Raw genomic sequence first — 16,957 nt, 5'->3', positions numbered from 1 at the left:
CAGAATTGACCCTAAGGCGGCATTTAACTTCTCCAAATGCTGGGAGTGTAATGCTGTGCGTTTGCATTTGACCAAATGGCTGCACTCGGACATTTTTCCGATGTTCGCTCACCACTAGACAGTGCCCCTCATTTAGGCTGCGTCCTTTAGGTTGCATCCACTCAATTTCAACATTGTGTGAACAGAGCCTTTCTGTGTTTTTAATCCACTCCTGGTTTTGGTTGCAATACTGACTGAAATATACTGACTGAAATATACATATACTGACTGAAATATACGTAGTGTGAACGCAGCCTGAATGTGTACCTGGAGCTTATCATAAATGGGCTGTGGTATGTAAGTCTGGCCTAATTGCGATGATGCTCTGTTTGGCCTAAAGTAATCCAACTAAAATTGGTCTAAACTTGTATCAATAAGCCTGAGCAACTTTTTTTTTAGATTTGAAGAATTTCATGTCACAAAATCTTGTTGTTGTAAAAAGCTGCTAGTCTCACGCCATACATCTCAGAATACTGTATATTGCTTTTAGAGAGTTAAGCAAGGAGGACACATCTATATACAAACCCCTTGTGGCAAATTGTGTAAATAATGATGAATAGTGATAAAATTCATAATTGTTTACTAGAATGTTACACATGTATATATAGTCTGCATAAATGTTGTAACATATATACACAAATTAATGGTAAATATTTTACCTTCTTTAAATGATGAAAATGCCACTTATAATAAAATACAATAAAAATAAAAAACATATATACCCTGAAAATATTCTAAAAATGTTCTAAAAGTATTACAATTTTTATTGTATTTTATAAGTGGCATTTTCATCATTTGAAGAAGGTGACATCTTTACCATTTATTTGTGTATATACTGTATGTTACAACATTTATGCAGACTATATATACGTGTGTAACATTCTAGTAAACAGTTATCAATTTTATCACTATTCATCATTATTTACACAATTTGCCACAAGGGGTTTGCTAGAGAGCCTACTATTATTGTATATAAATATCTGTTATAGAGGTGCTAACCAAGTAGTGCACTCGCAACACACCTACACAATCCCATTTGTATCATCTGGTAGAGGTCTTACTACACAAGGAACATCTATGTAGTATCAAATAATTTTCATGTGCAGTACCTATTATTTTCCAGCAGAGGGAGAATATTAAAGTGACAGATACTACCCTATTATGATGTACTATATAGATACAAGTGTATGTTTAAATTACTCATGGCTGATGATTACTTTTTGCTTTAATATTATAATTGCACTCAACAGAGTATGGTTCCTAATTATTCATATACTGTATACAGTGTTTCACTGAAAAATTGTAGTTAGTATCATAAGTAATGTGTTCCAAAATTCTACATGCATTTATTGTCAGGAAGAAAATACCTGCTCTTGAAATAGGGATGGAGAATGTTCAGCCCTCCAGCTGTTGCAAAACTACTGTTTCCATCACGCCTGGACAGCCAAAGCTATTCATTTTTCTTTGTGTCAGTAAGAAGTCTGGTGGCTTGCTAGCCAAATTCTGCCAGGATATTACAATGATGACAGTCACCGTCGCCAGAGCTTTTTGAAAAAAATTCACAGTATATTACAGTACCAGCAATGTCAATGAGCGTGAATCTTTTTCCCACACTGGGGGAAGAAATTTGTAGGAAATTGACAGGTCAATTCCACGCCCGTATTGAACAATGGCCATTGTTCAATACACTGTGTGTACAATAGCAATGATATTAATTTTTTAAAGACAACAATGGCCATTTTTTTAATGTCTTAATACACTATGTGAACATGACTTATGGTTGTATTCATGTTTTCCACTTACTCCCTGAGGCCATGTTCAGATGCTGTAAGACAGCGGCCGTTCTGTGACATGGCTGTCTTTAAAGTTCACCCTGGCTGGTACTGCCGGTATGGCCAGTACTACCAGAGCCGCACTTTACATTGTCAGCACAGTCAATTTCATGTGGCTACTATTCAATGAATAGTGGATGCAAAAAATTGACATGTCAATTTTTTGTGCGGCCGCATGTGTACACTCCGCCTGGAATTGCATGGGAAACAATGTAAATTCGCCTTCTCAATTAATAGCGTCCGCAACAACAACAATCTGCAACAACGGCTGTTATTTATTAAGAATTTTCAGCAAGTGAACAAGGCCTAAAGCTGCATTCAACTTCTCCAGCCACCAGGAGTCAAATGCTGAATGTTCGGGTTCAGCTGAGTGGATCTGTTTTGGACAATGCAAATCAACCGCAAAGTAGATTTGTAGTGGTTTACAGTTATACAATAATTTCCCACTACATTTTTTATTACTATTGTGCGTGCATTCTTGTTTTTTTAGGTTGTGGCCATATGTGGTGCACTTAGCTACATAGCTGTGGAAGTGATAACATAGTATCTGCTGCCGGAAATTTGCAGCATTTCTTGCCTGTGTAACAGTCCCACAATGTGGGGAATGTGTCTTTGCTAATTGACATATTGTTTGGATAAAGTTTTTGGGTGATACATATGTTTTAGGAATTTTTTTTGCATACTACCCTAAGAGTAGTAGGATAAGTTATAGTGGAAGTCAATTACCCTATCCTTCTCACCCCTGAAATCTACTGTCAGTAAAGAGTTGGTGTTGTTGCCCCTTATCAGTACATAGCAGAGGCTTGGTTCACTGTGTACCATCATGAGCCTGGTTGTTCAATACTTACAGACTTGCTCGCTCGCTCGCAAAAATATCATGGTAATCTGATTCTTCTTAAAAGTGTCCCACACCAGAGTTCCAAGTCACCACACAAGAGAATCTCTCAATAATAGATCCATTGACAAATTATAGCCAACTATGTGTTTACCCCGAGTCCCCGGGGAATTACATAGAGGCGGCAAGACCATACAGCAAATATTACAATAGGCAGTCTGCTGATGCTGGTAGCAACCACCATACTTGAGCAAACCTTTAACAATTCTCACACAGCTTGAAAGGAAAACATCTAGTTTTACTCTTCCTATAAGAAAGATGAAAAAATGTATTTTAGTCTCAGGAAGATTGTAGTAATTTATATAATTACAGACTAATTTGTTCACACTGACAATTTGCCTTTTCTTAATAAATGAAGTAAGATACATTAAGTTATTTTACCATAATTGAATCATCTCCATTAGATTATATGAGTATGGCAGGTTGCAACATGTATACTGCACACTGATCAGCCAGAATATTACAACCAGTGACAGGTGAATTGAAAAGCATTGATTAACTACCAAGGGGTGGAATATAGTAGGCAGGAAATGAACAGTTAGTTCTAAAAGTTAATGTGTTTACAGCAGGAAAAATGTACAAGTGTAAGTGTAGTGACTAGACCCCCTAGGGCTGCATCCAAGTTCCTTAGCCACCGGTATTCAAATGACAAATGATCGGACCCAAGCATGTTTGAGCTGTGATCATCTCTAGTAGTGACTACTATTGTAGTGGACAGGCCGAAATGTTTGGGTTCGGCAACATTCTCCAAGTCTGAATACTCAGCATTAGACTCACTGCGGCAGAAGAAGTTGGATGCAGCTGCAGGGAGTCCTGAAAAACATGGATACAGCCTTAGGCTATGTTCACACTACGTAAAACTATGGCCGTAGTTCTCGCCGCAGAACTACGGCCGTAGTTTTGAGGAGTTGAACATAGCCTTATTTGCAATGGGATCCCGGCCGGAGCATACACGCATCATAAACGCGCCGGCCGGGATCCCATGCTGTGCCAGAAAAAACTGACATGTCAGTTTTCTGCGGCCGGAATTCAGTGAATTCCGGCCGCAGAAAGACCTGTCAGTTCACACAGTGAAGCGAGCGGCTCCGGCCGCTTGCTTCACTGTGGGCTATGGGAAGCTCTGATGCGGGCGCATCAGCGTGCGCCCGCATCAGAGCTTCCCATAGCCCACAGTGAAGAGCCACATCAGAGCTCCGCGCCCGGAAAGATCACCCGGCCGGTACTTAAGCACGGAACGGCCGGTCTCACAAGCCGTGTGAACATAGCCTATGACAGCATACATTATGTACTCAGCAGCTGTGAAATGGGCACTGGAACACTACATAAGGATCTGAATGACTCTGAGAAGGGCAAATTGTAAAGGTTAAATTACTAGGTTAGAGCATTTCCAAAATGGTAGGTCTTGTCCTAACCTCTCTGGGTTGTTTTGACGGCACCGGGACAGCCTACATTATTAGGCAAGTGGATTTATATAGTATCTGATTCGTCACCAAACACTGACTCTCAATGCCTTCTGCTGAGCACGCCCTGCCTTATCTTCTCCTCCCCATCTCTAAAAGTTTATTCACAAACAGAAACAATGTATCAGAGAAGAACATTTTTTCTATTAACTCTGTTATGGTATACATTTTTACATATATTATACTATATATATATATATATATATATATATATATATATATATACGCACACACACACACTATGAGGGGACTTATAAAGTCCAGTCTATGCCCCATACTAGATTTATTGCATGCCTCCCAATCTCCAAGTGCAGATTATAGCCATCATGGTGTGGGTGGAGGTTATGCCCCCTCCATGTCTTACTATGCAGCAGAGTGGTGGTCTATTACCCAAAAAGTGAACTGTGAGCAATAGGAGGGAAAGAGCAGCATATAAGGAGAAGGAGGCACATTTGATAAATTAAACATTAGCAAAAATATTTAACTTGACAAGCCATACATGTGTAACTATTAGCTGTGATGGCACTATCCCTTTAACATGCCACATGCTGTGAAATTGTGCCTTATTACAGTTCCTCCTTGACATCTTTTACCATTCTCCATTTAATAATTATTATTTGTTTTACTCATTATTCCAAAAAGCAGACCTCTAAAACTTCCTGTACATGACTTGCCTGTGAGAAACTTCAAAGGAAAGTCAAAACAAAAAGGGAATCATGAATAAAAGAACTGGTGCCGGGGAAAGCAGTGGTTTCGCCTACAGCAAGCGGTAAGATGTTTGCTTTCACTTTCGAATCTTTACTTTGAAATTGCCAATTGAAATTGGATTGATAGCTAAGAGCAGCAGCGTGGTTCTGTGCACAGGACGATATAAAGGAGTAAGAACAGAGAGGTCTGGAAACAATGAACAATGCATGAGCTTTCAGACAGAAGGTTACCCAATAGGCTTTCAAAACTTTTTATCTTTTTGTAGTGAAGTTAAAGATGAAAACCCCTGGTTCATGTTGGAAACATCTTGCACAGGTTTATGTGGCCAATCTCCTCAAATAATCACAAATGTTACCTTGTGGAATTGTTACTGACTCAGTTAGTGTCATATTAATCACAGCCGTTGTTGCAAATCGGCTTGTGCTGCCATCTATGGAATCCCTGCTGGAGCATATACACATAGTATACATTCCGGCCGGGATCGCAAACAGACACGCAGTTTTCTGCTGCTGCTATTCATTGAATAGCGGCCACAGAGAACCTGGCTCTGGCCGCATGCTCCATTGTGTGCAGCAGGGAATTCAGATGCGGGCGCGCACATGTGCGCCTGCATCCAAATTCAGCAGAAGTGAAGATCAGCAGAAGTGAAGATGATTTTCAGTAACACCGGCTGTTCTGTGATCATGGCCTGAATGTGTGGGAATGGATTTTACATCTGCCGAAAGACTACTCTTATGCAGATATACAGGGGTGTCACATGCTTTATGGATAGTCCACCATGATCATCACATTTTCTTGCATGTTTAATAGTAGAAGTTAAGGAGTTATCCAGTGCTACAAAAACATGCCCCCTTTCTTCTAGAGACAGCACCACTCTTGTCTCCAGTTTGGGTGCATGTTTTGTAAGTCAGTTCCATTGAAGTGAATGGAGCTTAATTGCAATCCACACCTGAACTGGAGACAAGAGTGGTGCTGTGTCTGGAAGAAAGTGGCATTTTTTAGCACTGGATAACCCCTTTACTGTCAATGTTGGTCATTTATAGGCATGGGTCACACGCATAATAGTTTCTACTGAATCCCCTAGCACTATGTAAACAGTTATTCATTGTTAATCTAGTCTACAATGTACCCTTTGCTACATACCTGTGCTGTATGTATGCAATGTTCCAGTACCCATATTCCAGCAGCTGTGGTATAAAGGTCTTCATGCAGCTGTAATTAAACTATTTTACTGTACAGTATCTATGAATTTAATAAGTAAATCAACTCAACTATTGCAGACATATCAGTTTTTTTTGTGTGTGTTTGTAAATGAGCACATAAAACCCACAGGGTTTTTCCCTGAGCTGCAAAAGCCCAGCATTGTTCACCTCTGTCGCTGTATTATAACACCCCTCTTTCACAAACACACTTTGCTCTCCTCTTTTCAGCCCCACTGTGTGTAATCAAGGCATCTCCATAGGTTTTGAGGCAATGAATATGACATACCTTTATTTGATCTGCAGCTGTGCCGAAGATTGGTTACAGGTTAGGGACTTTCTTTTACATAGAATAAACTGAACCTTGCTTTGTGCAGCCCAGGGAACACCCTGTGGGCTTTAATGGCTTTTTTACCCATATCTCAGCAACAGTGGGGTCAGTTTACATAACAAAGGTGTTTGTAACAATCATATTCAGGGACAAAGGCTCTTTTTATTGTATAGAAACATGCTAAGACATCCGCTTTAATATTTGGGAATGGCCAAGAGAAAGTCCTTACCTTAATCCAACAGGAATGTTGTGGAAGGGCCTGACGCTGGCAGTGTATGGGAGGAAACCTACCCAACATAACAGTGGAAGCTGTTTTATACAGAAGAATGATCTAGAATTTCACCAAGCTAATGTGTAGGACTGATTAATAGTTACAGAAAATGTTTAGATGCTGTTATCGCTACACATTTTGCCATTGACAGATATGTGGTACATTTTCCTCAATAAATAAATAATCAAATCTAGTATTTTTGACTCATTTGTTTAGTTTGGTCCTCTACCTTTTTTACGATTTGTATAAATGTATAATTTTAAACCATAATTATGCAGAAATATTGAAAATTTTGAAAACTTTAAGCACTACTATACATAATATTAGGCAGGTGGACTAAATGAAACTTTCCCCTAAAAAGACCATAGAATAGTCCATAAGACAACCCTATCCTGAAATTATATAACATTGTCTATGGTGCAGAAATTTCTCTTTGTTACCAACTCAAAGCTGTACATGTCTAAATGAATTTGTATATGAATGCTGAGAGGTGAATCCATAGAGGGCTATGATGGTGGTGGTGGAAAAAAAAACATATAGACAATGCATGGGGGAGGAGAAGCAAAGTAAGGCTTGTCTCATGCTCTGTACTGAGCAGCTGGTTTATAAATGGAATCATCTATGAAAACAAACATTTTCCTGATATTTATACACTACCATATGACATGGGAATTAGCTCATAGGCACGACTACATAGCTACAGGTGTTCAGTATCTCCGTAACTGATTTCTACATGGCATATTTTTCATTTATACAATTTGGTTATGCGCTGTTGGCTTGACAACCTTAATCTATAACATGGTAATACTAGAAGAAGCCATGATACTGTTCATTTTCTCTTTACTACTAATTTTTAGAATTGGATTTGCTGGGTGATTGAGGTGACAATGAAAATATGTTCTAAGATGTTTCACAAGTACTAAGTAAAATGTCTTACTTGTTTCTATTAAACTTTTCATTGATCCGAGATTTTCTCTTGAGGGAGCCCATTGTGTGTCTTTAGGATTTCTATAGGACTCTACAAAGACTGTTAAAGTGTGCTTTATTGCCATCCTGAGAAAAAAGAAAAGTAGGGCTAGTTTTATACACAGTACAAATTCTTGTTTTCTGTGATGTTAACCCTTTACATCATTTACAAATTGAACCTATAGGATCCACTCTTAAAGTTGTCTTTTTCTGGATCCCGCTGTAGTTATGTCCTGTTACCATAGCACAACCTAAAGCTGACCACCCACTTTAGAAACCAGGTGGCCACTGGCTCATGCGGCCAACAACTATTTTTAAAGGGGTTATCCAGCGCTACAAAAACATGGCCACTTTCCCCCTACTGTTGTCTGCAGATTGGGTGTGGTTTTGAAACTCAGTTCCATTGAAGTAAATAGAGCTTAATTACAAACTGCACCTGAACTGGAGACAACAGTAGGGGGAAAAGTGGCCATGTTTTTGTAGCGCTGGATAACCCCTTTAACAACTCCCTCATACCCAGGCATAATCAGCTTGGTCGATCATTTGTGTGTTCTGATTAGGAAGATGGTTTTAAACTTCTGCCATACCACTCTAGTGACAGCTTATCTCTCCTGAGGATATGTTGCAATCCAACAGCCTGTTCCTTCTTTTGTCAGATATTTGGACACCCCTGTACACATGTTGGCTGATAAAACAAAAATTGTAGGGTTCACATCTAATGTGTCTGATCACTTTAAAGGGGTTGTTCATAGCCATTAATTGATGAAGAAAACACACATTATATCGTGCAATAATAAATATCTGAACTTGCTAGGTGGATCGATAGTCTGTATGTACTGTATTAGAATTAGAACACACGTGTCTGTATGTAGCTATAGGCCAATATATCTTGCAACACCTATTTACAAAAAATGCCAAAGTACTAAAGTACCAATTTACTAAATCTTTATTATATCAAACCATACATAAAGAACAAAACAACAGAAAGAAGAGTCAGCACCGATAAAATGAATGGCATGGGACAAACAATAGATGTAAATATCATAGAGCAGGATGAATAGTAAACAATATGTAATAAATAGTATAGCTGCCTATGCAAGATATTAGCTACTGCATGTAATATATCACAAGATCACAAATCAGAATAAAGTGCCTAGTGCAAACAAATTAAGTACAAAATAAGCTGAAACCTAATGCTTTATATATAAATATATATAGATATGTCAATACCTATGTACAGTCTCAGCGGCCGCGTGCTCCAACGCACGTTTCGGCATCCACCTTTGTCAAGGAGCATTGTTAGCCGTTAATTTGTTGTGTAGGCATTTTCTGTTTGTCAGGGTGGATAACAGGACGTTTTGTGTAGCAGGAATACAATCTCCAGAAAAAAAAAAAATGTTGGGGGACGGGCAGCAAGTGAGTCCATTTTTTAAAATTTTTCCTGCCATCTTGACATTATAATATTGCTTTAGGCAATCCTGCTTTGTCTAAACAAAGTCATATTTGTCCAATGTTGAACTAGTCCAATTGACTGACAATAAACCTGTTTTTTTTTCCCTCTGAAGCACTGTTTAAATTTTGTGCATGCACCATAGCGATCACTGTTTCAGAGGAGACATCCTGCCTTGTGGCAGTGCTAAGAACAAGGTGGGTGGAGAGGAAGACCCAAGAGGCGTTGCCGGCCTAAGACAGGGTTTTTTTTTATTACCCCAAAGAAAGCACACCAGGACCAATGTCAACCCCCGTAAGTAAAATGACTTAATGCCAGCTAACCAATGGTACCTGTGGTTTGGGGGTTTGTAGGTGGGTACAGATTTACTTCAAAGTCAGATTTACTTCATAAGTCAAAAGTCAGCCTTCTTTGGTGGGACCTGCCAACCATTTAATGTGTATAGAGACTTCCCGATTCTCCCTCCAGATGATGTCAGGGCAGGGAAGGAACTGTTGGGGTACAACTGTCCAATCATTTTGTTTTTGGAGGTAAAAGTTATTGTCAGTGCTGTCTGTGGGATTTTAGGTATAGTGAGGGATCATATGAGACAGTAATCATCACGGGAGCCTTAAGAAAATGGTATACATTGTGTAAATATTCCATGTATTTGTAGATACTTTAAGAAAGTTTGAGATGGAGACCACAATAGAAAAGCACTGTGATCCAGCAAAAAAGAATTTAATAGTTTATTAGAAAAGCATTTTAAAAATTGCATTTCATACTCTACCATTGCTTCTAGCATCATATAATGCAAACCAAAGTGTTTCAGACAAGGCACTTTTCCTTAAAGGGGTTGGCCTTTCATAGTAAAATTGCTCAGTGTACAGTATTAGGCTATGTTCACACAACGTATGTTCTGTGGGAATCACGGCCGTTGTTACAACGGCCGTGATTCCCACAGACCTTACGTAGTGCTGCCTTCTGAAGGAATCCTGGCCGGAGTGTATACACATAGTATACACTTCAAACGGGATCCCTAGCGGCGCTGTAGAAAACTGACATTTCAGTTTTCTGTGGCCACTATTCAGTGAATAGCGTCTGCAGAAAAGCCTGTCAGTACACACTATGGAGCGAGCAGCTCTGGCCGCACGCTCCATAGTGTGCTGTGGGGAGTTCTGAAGCTGGCGCGCATGGATACGCCCGCATCAGAACTAATCAGCGCTAAAGATCATCCGTCCGATACTGCAGTTTCGTCCGGGATGATATTTTCAAAGACCGGACATTCCGTGACCCGTCCAGGTTACGGAACGGTCGGTCTCTTAAGTAGTGTGAACATAGCCTTAGTAAGTGTACTCACTGCCCTTATTGACAGCAGCAGCTCCCTGTGTACCTCTCAGAGCTAAAATCAGGCTCCCCTCCCCCAGGCTGTGCTACCCTGCTCTTTGCCCCGCCCTCCAGTGTCCACCATAGGCAGAGGCTCAGTGTTGGATACTAGGGGTGGGGCATGGTCACATGCTTCTGCATGTCAGTCATCTTATGGACAGATTTACCACAGAGCAGGACAGCCTAGCCTGGAGGAGAGGGGCCTGATTTTAGCTCTCTGGGGTATAGAGGGAGTTGCTGTCAGTAAGGGATGTGAGTACACTTACATTACATTTTTTTGCCTTATGGGGCACAGTGCCCCATGGGATCACAGTGCATTTCTGTTGAGGATGCAACTGCATGCTCAAAATTCAAGAACTAGTGAGCTTGTTCTTTTCATTTTTTTGACAAGTGACCACCAGAAACACTAAAAGAATAAGTTAATCAAAGAAAAGGAAATCATATGGTAGCTTCTGTAGGTGAAGAATGTTAGTTGCATCCCCACAATTCATGTTATCTGCTTTGTGGGGTCCAATGTTTAATTTAGGTTATGCTCAGTGCCCTTAATGGAGCCCTTAATCGTTACCTGCAACAAGAAGTTACTGCCTCTTCTCATTCAGATGTTGCTTTTATGTTCTGATATTATCGTGGCCATGCTTATGTCACTAATGTAAGTGGATTGAAGATAGGCTCACCACTTCTGTTGCTAAGACAATCTTTCTATTCCTTTCATGCCACGAGGAGCTCATAATGATTTTGCTATTACTTGACATTATACTCAAACCCTTCTTATTTTCTACGATATATTAGATTCTACTGGTTTGATTTTTTTATTTTTTATTTTAAAGATTATTTCCAGCCTTTTGTAGATCAAAAAAGTATAATTAGTTTTATAGAGCAGGTTATATAAATAAATGTGTATGGTATTTCGACAACTGGCAATCCAATGACATTCTTCATAACACATCCATAACAACCTCCATATGACCACTGTTAGGTTGACACGTTCAGATGTTCATATAGGCTAGTATTTCAAACTTTTTCAAATCCTATTCTATTCACAGACAATATCCCCCTGTACAGTGACCATATATTTTTAGGTGCCAGTGCTATACATTCTCTGCCAACTGTATAAATGATGACAGTGACTTTTATCCAAGCGGTGTTGTCTCTGATAGGACTCATTCACTTTTTTTTATTTTATTTTCCATCTGGCATGGACCTAAACTTATTTCTTCAAAATCTGCCATAGAAACATTATAGGTTCCATGCTCCAGCACATATAGTGAGTAGGTACCCTCTGTGCCACCCCCATATAATATTAAGGCCCTTCTGAACCACCAAATATTATTAAAGCCCCTTTGCCTCCCAATGAGGCCCCCACTAGTAAAGCTTATGCCCTCTGTCAGTAGTCCACCCATGTATTTATCCACCATGTAGGTAGTCTCTGTGGTAGTTGGCCCTCCTGTAAATAATATCCCTGGTGTAGGTAGTCCCTTTGTAGGCAGCACTGTAAGTATTCCCCTTGTAGGTAGCCCCCCCATGTAGGCAATCATTCCCCCTATAGGTTATTCACCAATAGGCAGCCCCCTACCCCCATTCCCTCATAAGTAATTCCACTTTAGGTAGCCTATGTAGGCTTCCCCCCTGTAGTTGCCCCTCAAAGTAGGCATCCCCCCTGAAGGTAATCCCCCAGTAAGCATCCCCCTATGTATGCATTTCCCTGTAGGTATTTCAGCAGTATGTAACGCCAATGTAGGCATTCCCCCTTGTAGGTCATCTTTTTGTGTAATTAAAAAGCGTGATTTGCAGAGCAGGGAGTTTATGGTTCCTCATCCTGTCAATCCTTCGCATTTAACTGTATGGCGCTCCTTATAAGGACAAGTGGTGCTGATGCTGGCCATGCCACCCCCATGTCACAGCAGGTGGTGACAACGGAGGCCACCACTTCAAGTGGCCTCTTGGATGAAGTGCCTCTGGTAGTATACTGCTAACTATTAAGAAAAGAAACCATTTCTCATGACCAGTATCAAAACTGGTCACAAAACCGTGGCAGCCAAGAAAAACAGGGTCCTCTATCCACCCAGTCAGCCAACAGGTGCTGCATCCAGGTATACGATAAATAGATTGGTGACTGCATATGTGCACTGTCTGGGTTTGACAGCCTGTCTGAATGTGATAAGCATCAGTCACCTCAGTTGGGGGGTCCCCTGCCTCCTATATAGGTTTGGATAGATAGATAGATAGATAGATAGATAGATAGATAGATAGATAGATAGACATACGTACTATGAACCACAATTTTGTGGTCAGTACAAAACTGTATTGAATTTTAAATGGTTCAGTATTGTTTGCATACATATGTCCCTAAACTCCCCTGAGAGACAGGGGTGTCATACTAAAATAAAATTCCATGACTATAATGCTGTGACATGGAGGACATGTCACAGCATTATGCTGTGTTATATTTTGATTGTTTATGGGGAAAAAAATACAGTTTTCTCCTAAACTCTTTGGACTCCAGTTCTGGCTTCCTCAAAGGGCCATGCCAGATCCATGTACTGAGACCTTAAAGACCCTGTGGACATTTGACTTTACTGAGATGGCTGCACCTTTCCTTTGATTTTTCATGCTTATTGAAGTTATTTTATTTATCACACACTTAAGGACAGGATATATAAATATATATATATATATATATATATTAGATACTGCCTTTATGTTTGAAATCTAGCATCAGTTCTGAATTTTGATGCTGTCTTGGCCGCATAGTGCTGAGTGGTTGTCTGTCTCTGAGATCTTGTAGGAGAAATGTGTTGTGTATTTGTCTTGTGTTTGAATTTTATCATGTGGAATTGAAACATACTGTACATTCATTATGTGCAACAATAGCATGGTCACTATTGTGTTTGCCCCAACTTCTGGTGTCTTTAAACCTTTATTCATAATTTGGGATCATATATACTGGGAAAAATGCCTGTCTGCGGGGATGGGGTGGGGGGTTATCTATATGTTGGGCAAACTTCCTACTGGGGCACCAATATACTGAGGAAAATACCTACTGGGATACCACTATACTTAGGAAGCTGGCTACTGGTGGCACCTAACTAATTGGGGAAACTACATACTGAGGGACCTGTCTACCCACTAGAGTGAACTACCTATATATTAGGGCTCTACTACCAATCTCGCCCCCAATTCACTTAGTGTGTAGAACACCTAGGGGCATTATTACTGCCCCTCCCCATTTAGTCTTTTATAAAGTTACTTGCAATGTGAAGCGTGCAATCTTGTCTTAGAACTGTAACTTTAGTAAGGGAAGTCGGGGAGGGGGGGGGGGTACCTGGGAGGTCATGCTTGGAAGAAATTTTTGTGTTCGTCTGGAACAAGCTGACATGTAGAAAAGGAAAGTGACCAATTCAGTGACCATATCACTGTATGGGCATTGTTTGGGGGGATATTGGTCTTTGAATAGTCTTTTTATTATTATTTTTTTTTTTATTATTGAGTAACAGTATGGTGATAATATGTGATCATGGTGTGGAATTTTTTTGTAATCCTCCCCATACCGTCCTTAGAAAATCCTGCATACACCCCTGGTGGTAAAAAAGAAGATAGAAGTAAAGTGGAAGGAACCTTCTCATATCATGCTTTTAAAATATGTATAAATGCTAACAATCCTCTCTGAATCATGAACTACATATTACAAAGTGAGGTTTAATGAAGCCTAAGGAAACACACAAGAGATCAGTGGTTAAATGCTACCATGGCTGTACACCACTGTGCTGTTTTTGCTTGAACTCTATGGAGAGTCAGCATGAATGAACTCTGAGATTTTTCTTCACCTTCCTGTATTTCTGTATTGTTTAACTAACCCAGAGTATTATGCCCTAATCCATCTAATGACTACATCAGCCTGAGTTTCAGCGGATAGTAAAAGCCCTAAATTGCTCTATTCCTTGCTGCGATAACTGAGCCAGCCGCACGTAGGTTCTTAAGGTCTTTTGACGTTTTCTATGTTTCAGCACAGCTGGGGATCTTGGATAATCCAAAATGAAGTAGGATCTGTTTGACCCGCTACAGCCTGGTATTTTCTGTAAATCTGCAAAGCTCAGTGTTCAATTTTTGGCATCAATATTAATCTTATATTGTATGCTCCCTATTAACTACAATACCCACATGGAGAAGTGTTATACATGAGTATAGATGAGCAGCAGTAAAACCGACTTTCTACTAAAGAGTCAAACGAAACCAGCAATTTTTTATGGAACATGTTATGTTATGTTAAGTCCTGTATCTTACCCTGCATTGTTCATCCAGTCAGGCAAAATTTAGACACAATGTTGGGTGTAAATAGCTTATGTCAGAGATATCTGTATTGACCCCTGATATAGTTATATTTAGTTATTAGGATAGGTGTGCTCCACTTAGTAAATCTGCCAGAATAATCGTAGACGGGGCTTTATTTAGGACCGCTGTATGAGTATGCCGGTCTTAATAAATCTCCCCCAATATTCCACATGTGGTCTACCTAGAGAATTGTAAAGTGGTAGAACTAGGTTTTCGTCATGTGCATCTATGTCCCTTTTGATGCACCCTATGATCATAGTTGCCTTGGCAGCAGCTGTCTGGCACTGGTTGCTACATTTTCTTCTCAGGAAAATTAAGCCGCCATGTTTGGCAGTGGCTTACTCCTCTCTCTACATTAACAATTGAGTATGTCCATGTATATTGGAAGCTTATTAGGGATAGCTATCGTATCGTAATTATTGTCTATTGAAGGTGAATGGTTAGGTACAACTGCATTATCAGCCTTCACAAATAGATTCTGGCCAAAGAGCCATTATGGGGACACACAGGTGTACATAGAATGTGTATTCACACAATAGTAAGATAATAGACTGTTTATTAATGTCGGATACATTGGAGCAAATAAAAGTGCAATTAGCCCTTTAAATAGCACAACAATAACTACTTCTCAACACTGTCTTGCCCATTGTGATATAATGAGAACAAAAATGGCAGTTTATTATTCTATGTACATTCATGTTCCTAGAAACTAATTGGTTGTATTCCAATTAACAGATTATAATTAATGGAGACTATGAAATGCCATGGGCAGTTTCCGCATAGCAATGAGAGACAGTTATGCTTTTAAATTGCTTGTGGATTAATAATGCAGTTAACAACTCACTGGGGAGAATATCACCAAACTGAAACTTTCACATGTTTAGTATTGCTATGTGTGTCATAACAAAGGCTAAAATATAAGTAATGTAACCACTTACTGCAGTGGTCTCCAACCTGTCACCCTCTGGCTGTTGCAAGGCTACAACCTCCAACATGCCTTGACAGCTGCAGCCTTTCAGGGCATTCTGGAAGCTCGAGAGCCATTTGGGAACACTGGCTTACAGCATAGGGCCACAACCTCCAGCATTTTGATAATATTCCAAAAAGAAAAATATGCATCATATTTGTCTCTAGACTGCTTTTAGTTTTTCTTTAAGAACCCACTTCCAGTGAATTGGATCTGTAGACCAAGTCTATTTTTTCCATACTTGGCATAATTTCTCTTCTTCTTCATTTGCTCTCTTTATGCAAAATAACCCTAATTAAAAATTGTATTGCATTTTGGGGCTGTAGCATCTGGGTAACTCCTTTTTGGAACAGGCTGTGCTGCTGCCATGCTTTCTGCTTTCTGAGTTACAGCCTGCACAGTCTAGAGGTTGCTCATGTCTGCAGCTAGGGTATCCTAGCACACAACACCAAAGCAAAAACAATTCCTAAAGTCATCACCTACTTGTGACTATCCAGGCCTTGCTTGGAGATGACTGAGTACTATTATGGTGCGTTTACACAGGCAGATTTATCTGACAGATTTTGGAAGCCAAAACCAGGATTTGAAAAAAGGAGAAATCTCAATCTTTCCTTTTTGACCCGTTCCCTGTTTATGGTCTGTTCCTGGCTTTGGCTTAAAAAATCTGTCAGATAAATCTGCCTGTGTAAACGCACCATTACATCAAACAATTATCATCTGAACTTGGCCAATTACCGTCCGTTCCAGCTGATAATCGTTTAGTGTAATAGGTCATGCTAAAAGGCAACAATCAGCTGACATGCACAACGTCAGCTGATCGTTGTCTTAAAGCATGTTTAAAAAAAAAAGATCAAAATAGCGACAATCTGCTGGCCGTTGCCCCATGCGACAGGAACAGCGGCAACAGACTGCCACTCTCTTCTATGGGTCACCCGAACAATCTTTAGAGCAGCCCACCCTGCTGTTCCCTGCAGCACTCACGCTCCTTCTTGCACGATGTCTGTGTAATAGCACATATAGCAAGCGGGGAATGAGGAGCAAGCGAGCACTGACCTGACAAGTCGACACTTGCTTGCTCCTAAATATCGGGCTGTGTATTATGGCCCTAAGGGTTTGATGCGCAGATTAAATGAGTCATACAGAGA

Source organism: Dendropsophus ebraccatus, chromosome 4 (assembly GCF_027789765.1).
Source record: "Dendropsophus ebraccatus isolate aDenEbr1 chromosome 4, aDenEbr1.pat, whole genome shotgun sequence".
NCBI classification, from domain to species: domain Eukaryota; kingdom Metazoa; phylum Chordata; class Amphibia; order Anura; family Hylidae; genus Dendropsophus; species Dendropsophus ebraccatus.
Note: the sequence above shows the minus strand (reverse complement) of the source record.